Here is a 7,205-nt window from a genome sequence, read left to right as displayed (position 1 = left end):
GACCCTACAAGGATTTAAATTAGAAAATCTCCATTTGCTCTCTCCACTACACCACACTGCCCCCTCCGGGTTCCTTTTCTTCTCATTGGCACTGAGAGTGGGTTAGTTAAAACACACACACCAGTAATTTAGCATGAAGGAACTGCCACGTTAGCCCTGTTGTAACAGCAGCTTCTACACCTGCATCTCTGACAAAGCAGGTTCTTGCTTGGAGAGTCGCTGTAGCACAGTGTGTGGCAGACGGACTGTTCCAATCGCTGGCATCTGCAGCTAATGGGATTTTAGGTCGCTGGATTGGGAAAGACCTGAGTCCAAGGTTTTGCAGAGCCACTGCTGGTCAGATTGGAGATTGAGCGAGAGAGAGCAATGGTTTGAGTCAGCACCAGGTAGCTTCATAGGCCCCTTCAAAAATATATGCCAGGTATTAGCTTTAAGGTGTTACCAGCTTCTTCATAATGTAATGCTGATTTTTTTTTAAAAAAAAACAACCTACAGCTATCTGCGATTGGTTAATTTCTGGTTGGATGATGGAACAATCTCCCATTGCTAGTGCTCAAGATATTACAAATGAGACTGCAGGACCCTAGAAGACCTATTCTTCCAAGTTCAAACTATTATAAGACATATTCCTCGAAGGTTCAAGTTCTCCCCTAAAAAGAAACAAAGATGTCCTTTTGCGATATGAAACCATTTAAAATGTTAAGCTTAATCAAAGCTATTAGACTATTTGTTCTTAGCTTTTTGTCATTTTGCATTGGTAGTCATATTAGGTCCTCCACAATTGCACAAATTTTTTCGGCCGGTGGGCCTGTAGAGGAATCTCCAGAGTACCACACTGACTGGTTCCTGCTTTCTCGTATTCTTGGTGACCATAAAACACAACAGAGGTTGTGTGGGGTTATACTGTATCCTGGATAGCCATTGATAAGGAAATCTGAAAATGCCCCTGTTGAAGACCCCCAATTTGAAGTGAGTAAATTGCTCAAACACACTCCTGACACTTTCCCTCTAGCCCCCACCTTCATGCATTTAAAAACAACAAGATACAGAAATCCCCAAGGCATTCAAGAGGCAGCTGGACAACCATCTGTCAGGTATGCTTTAGGGTGGATTCCTGCATTGAGCAGGGGGTTGGACTCGATGGCCTTATAGGCCCCTTCCTACTCTACTATTCTATGATTCTATGATCTCTTGGAACACAGACTTGGAGACATACATTGTTTAGTATTTACCATTGAAAGCCCCCTGACTAGGCATTTCTGAAGGGTCAGAGCATACTCTGGAATTCCTATCTCTCCTTGAGGTGCTTATCAAGGAACAGAATGCAACATTTTGTACGGGTCATAGGCTGCCACAATATGGCATTGTTTATGAAAGAATGGGTTTCTGTTTATGGAACATGTATGGGACTTGTGATCAGTCACAGGAGGGAGGAGGGATAAGTATGACTTCATCAGAGCAACTTGGATGAAGTATAAAAGTATGTTGATGTGGATGATGGCGAGAGAGTTTTTCGGCATCGGTTTGTAAGGGGTGAGGGCTTTCTCCGATGAGCATAGTTATTAAAGAATGAACAATGCTGCCATTCGTTTTCCAAATGACCTGGAGACAGAAAATGCAAAGGACATGGCAGCTGTATATGCCACCAATACTATTGAGCCACAGCAGGTGACCCAGGTAAGCTTTTGCTTTACATAAAGAAGCCGTCTCTAATTCTGATGCTTCCTGAGTGGAAGGGAACTTCCTTCCAAATGGACCAGAACCGAAGCTAGACTCTGAACAAGGCTTCTTTCACCATTATGGTTAGGAAAGGCAGATTGAGGCTGTGTTTAGACAACATGATAGTCAACAGTGGGGTAACACTCAACTTGAGAGTTTATCTAGGGTTACTCCCCAAACAACATGATCATAATCAACTGTGATGTGGATTAGGATCAGTGTTCAGTTGACTATTAGTTCAAGATGAGTTGACTCACACATCCCCCGCCCAGGGCCGGTGCTAGACTATTTTGCGCCCTAGGCAGGTGAGCGGCTTCCAGCCGGACGCGCCATTCTGAAGCTGCCCCAGCGTCCTGGCTTCGAACAAGTAAAGGACTGTGGAATTCTCTCATCTCATATGGTAACAGGAGTTGTAACTTAAGAGGAAGGATGGTTTTGTAGAGGGACACTCCCAATGCCATAGATCTTGATTGGGAATATGATTTCACTGAGGCTTTCCAAAGCGCTTCTGTGGTCTTGGTTTTAGATTAGCATCTCGTATTCATCCAGCCTACCTGTCATGCAGAAGGAGATCTACCATTTGGCGGCCTAAAGTGCCAAAGTAAGAGGGGCACCAAACGGTGCACCTGGATGCCGCTCTCCCACAGCAGTTCTGAAAGGGCGGCTTCCGGGTGCGCCGTTCCAAAGCAGCCCCCTGCCCCCCAACCCCAGTGTCCTGTCTTCGAAGCCAGTGCCCGGCCGGAAGTCACTCCTGGCTTCAAAACCAGGACACTGGGGTTGGGGGGTGGCCGCTGTGAGAGAGCGGCTTTGCGCCCCTCTTACTTTGGTGCTCTAGGCCACCGCTTGGCTTAATGGCTTAATCACCATGGTTAAAGCCATGGTTTAAGGTGTCTTCTGAATGGGGCCAATATAAATGCATGTAATGCAAAAAAAAAAAAAAAAATTAAAAATGGGACTCCCTCTAACACTGAACTGTGAACATTTCCCCTCCTCCTTCCTCCCCCCCCCCCAAATAAGTCAACTTTGGGTGAAATATTATCTTATTCCAGATTTTCATATGTAAGGAGAAATTACAGAGTTCACAACATCTTCCCATTCCTGGACAATTGCCATATCGATGGAACATGGACTGAAAATTCCTTTGTAGATTTTGCAATGGGAAATCTCTGCAGCTCCAAAATCCCAGCAGTGTGACTGTTGATTGCTCTGTAATATAGCAGAGGAAAAGATTCTGTATATTACAACTGGCATAAACTGTTTGTGTTTTGAAATCCTATGCTAAGGAATGTTCCCACATCAACAGATAAAGTAGCACACCTCTCTTTCCTATAGAAGCCCTCCCCCAAATTAGCATCAAATTCCCACAAGTAAAAGACTGTGGAATTCTCTCATCTCATATGGTAACAGGAGTTGTAACCTAAGAGGAAGGATGGTTTTGAAGAGGGATACTCCCAATCCCATAGATCTTGATTGAGAATACAGTCGGCATAAACTGCCTGTGTTTTGAAATCCTATGCTAAGGAATACTCCCACATCAACAGATAAAGTAGCACACCTCTCTCTCCTATAGAGACCCCCCCCTATGATTTCACTGAGGCTTTCCAAAGCGCTTCTGTGGTCTTGGTTTTAGATTAGCATCTCATATTCAACCAGCCTACCTGTCATGCAGAAGGAGACCTACCAGACCTTACACTGCCTGAATTAGATCTTTGCTCTGTAGGCCTGTTGTAATGCGGTACTGTTAAAGGTTGTGCCTGAGGTGTGTCAGGGTAAAATGTCTGTTATATCCCCAGACTAAGATCAAAGATAGATAATCCCTTAATCCCAGAAGAAGGCATGCCTCCTGTCAGCAAGAATCCATCCCTTCAAGCACCGGCGGCTTTTAGTACTTGGCCAGGATTGGCTATCTGGATGCCAATAGCTAACCCTGAGGGTTTTCAAAAAACAGTTGTGGAGGGATCAATTAGGTGTGGCACGGGGGTTTGCTGTCATGCCACTGGCAAGTGGGATTTGTCCACCCACAACGTTCAACAAATCCAGTTGCTGATGAAGAGTGGTCAAATCAATTCACTTTTGTATAGTGGGCTGGCGCTGCTTACAGAAGTACTCTGAAGTGTATTGGAATGAAACATTTTAATATTTACTACAAAGTGGGGATATTTAAGGTTTTAATCTTCAGGTCAAGTAATATTTTGTTTGTTTGTTTGAATTTTGGGGTGTGTTGTGTGTTGACTCTGCTAACAGCAACATGTTGGGTGGCTAGTGCGCTGTGATGGGATTGCATCTTCAGACTCCAGCTAGGACAAAAAAAGAGGAAGCAACCTTAATGAAGTACAGGTCCAGTTTAATCCTTCTCCACCTTTTTCCGGTTGTTCAGAACTCAGGTAACCAGCTCTAGCATGGAATGTCGGGACACTTGTTCCATTTTTTTAATCGTATCATCCATCAACTGTACAAAATTAAAATGAAAAAACCAACAAATAAACAGGCTGAGCTAAACCTCAGCTCCACGAGGCATCGGTCATCACTTGGGGTTTTCCTCTTCGTTGAGGACGTCAACTCGATGGACATCCTGCTAAGCCATGCACATTGGTTCAGTCTCTGCTTAGTATATGTGAGTTCAGTTATGCAACACTAGCATGAAACCTTCTAAGGGGAGGAAATTTTAACTGAAGGGAAAAAAATGGGGAAAAAATGTAGTGGGAATATGGTAAAGAAACCCACATTCTGTTGTATTTTGACAGACTTATTTTTATTAAAATATACATCCATGTGCAATGCCCCATGTCCTGTGTCACTGTCCTGTGCTCTTATTCTGGTGCTGCTTGTATATGTTGTCTGCTTGAAGGCCTGCAGCTCAGTGGTAAAGAAGGTGCTTTGGATGCAAAAGGTCCCGGGTTAAATTCCTGACATCTCCAGATAGGCCTGGGAAAAGCTTCTGTCTGAAACCCTGAAGAACCATTGGCGCTCAGTGAAGGCAATACTTGGCAGGCAATATTTGTGCAGACCTTCGCAAGACTGTTTGCACTGGATTTTGCGGGGTAGTTCCTGACCTCTTAAATATGTACAGCAGCCCACTGTGGTGGTGCACACCATTCTGAAATGGACTGAAGACAAGCTTTAGGTCGGTGATACCTACACAAATGTGAATATTTAACTTTTCACTATGAATCAAGGTTTTAAAAAGTACTCACAGCAGCTATTAAAGCAAAAAATAAAAATAAATCACACATCCATGAAATCTAACACACTAAAACCAAAATAAAGCAATAATATTAAAATCTTCAGCCGCCGCTATGATTTGCATTGTGATTAAATAGGCCGTATTTCTCTTGAAATGGTTTAATACAGAATAATGAGTCGCTCAGTTCCAGCTTTTAGTAACATGGCGTGGGTGTGAAAATGAGGTCTAGCAAGCATACTAACCAACCTTGTTTATCTGTTAATTATATTAAAAAGGTTATCTTACTTGTTTGGTATAATTGCAAATGGGCCTTATTTCCTTCATGTTGTCTTCCTAAACATTTGGAGGTGATTAAATTTTGCTGAGCATAACAGCCTTTTGATGACTAGGTAGGTGCTAAATCTAGAAACAGTGGAGCTACTAAATTGCAATTCAAAACAAACTACATTTTAAAAAAATCTTTACATGTTTGTTTATTTATTCATTAATCCTCACAACAACAACCCTGTGAGGTAGGTTGGGCTGAGAGTCTGTGACTGGCCCAAAGTCACCCAATGGGTTTCCATGGCTGAGGGGGGACTAGAACCCAGATATCCCAACTCCCAGTCCAACACTTTTGCCACTACACCACACTGGCTGGGTCTGTACTTGCATTTGATTGAAACCTGTAATTGGAAATGCATTACCTATGAAGCACTTGGCCATCTTTCTTTGCTCTCAAAACACTTCAGAGCACAAAGAAACTGAAAACAAAAATGTCCTCCGTTGTACCATGGTCTTTGCTAGGGTCTCCTGGGAATTTGGAGTCCTGTTCTTTAACAAAGTTTAGCAAACTTTAAGCAGTATACTATTAGAATTAGGGCCAACAAATATCAAAGAAACTAAATGTTATACTTGCTGTTCTTTTAAAGAAATTAAATTATATTCAAAGAATACTGCTTGTTATAGTATCACAACGAAAGGTAAAGATGTAGCATACATTTATGAAAAGTAACCTTAGCACATTATTCATAAATTAAAATATCAATGAATCAATTACACCGTCGTACTGGATTTGATTTGGGAAGAATGGGGAGGAGTCTGGTGTGAACTTGCACAGAGTCCTATATGTGACCAAATCTATCTTAGTCCCAATCAGACCTGGGATCTAAAGAGTTGGAATAATGAGACTGCTGACAAGAGCTTTTTAAATCTTACATTGCTTTATCGATTGAACCAATAGCCTGTATAGAATTTGCACTTCAAAGCATAGGTATCATACAAGTAGAATTTGGTCCCTATCACTACAATGGGAGTTCAACTCTACTCAGTGAGACTTTCCTGGGCAAGGTGCTTGAGCGGGTGGTTGCAGGACAACTCCAGGCACTCTTGAATGAAACGGATTATCTAGATCCATTTCAATCGGGTTTCAGGCCTGGTTTTGGAACGGAAACTGCCTTGGTCACCCTGTGGGATGACCTCTGTCGGGAGAGAGACAGGGGGAGTGTGACCCTGTTGGTTCTCCTAGACCTCTCAGCGGCCTTCGATACCATCGACCATGGTATCCTTCTGGATAGGTTGTCTGAGCTGGGAGTTGGAGGTACTGCGTTGCAGTGGTTCCGCTCCTACTTGGATGGCCGATTCCAGAAGGTGGTGCTGGGGGATTATTGCTCTGTGCCGTGGCATCTAAGCCACGGGGTTCCACAGGGCTCTATCTTATCCCCCATGCTGTTTAACATATACATGAAGCCGCTGGGGGAGGTTATCCGGAGATGTGGACTGAGGTGTCATCAATATGCGGATGATACCCAGCTCTACATTTCCTTTTCATCAAACTCAGGTGAGGCAGTGGCTGTTCTGAACCAGTGCCTGGGCACGGTAATGGACTGGATGAGGGCTAATAAACTGAAACTCAATCCAGACAAGACGGAGGTACTGTTAGCGGGTGGTTCTTCTGTCCGGCGAGGTGATGTTTGCCCTGTCCTGGACGGGGTTGCACTCCCCCTAAAGGATCGGGTCCGTAGTTTGGGGGTGCTCTTGGATCCAGAACTGTCACTTGAGGCACAGGTGAACTCAGTGGCAAAGAGCACCTTTTATCAGCTCAGGCTGATATACCAACTGCGCCCTTATCTGGACAGAGATAGCTTAGCTACAGTTATCCATGCTCTGATAACCTCTCGTTTGGATTACTGCAATGCGTTATACGTGGGGCTGCCTTTGAAAACGGTCCGGAAACTTCAACTGGTGCAAAACAGGGCAGCAAGGTTATTAACAGGGACTGGCTGGCGAGATCACATTACGCCAGTCCTTTTACAACTTCATT

This window comes from Elgaria multicarinata, chromosome 14 (assembly GCF_023053635.1).
Source record: "Elgaria multicarinata webbii isolate HBS135686 ecotype San Diego chromosome 14, rElgMul1.1.pri, whole genome shotgun sequence".
Classification (NCBI taxonomy): domain Eukaryota; kingdom Metazoa; phylum Chordata; class Lepidosauria; order Squamata; family Anguidae; genus Elgaria; species Elgaria multicarinata.
Note: the sequence above shows the minus strand (reverse complement) of the source record.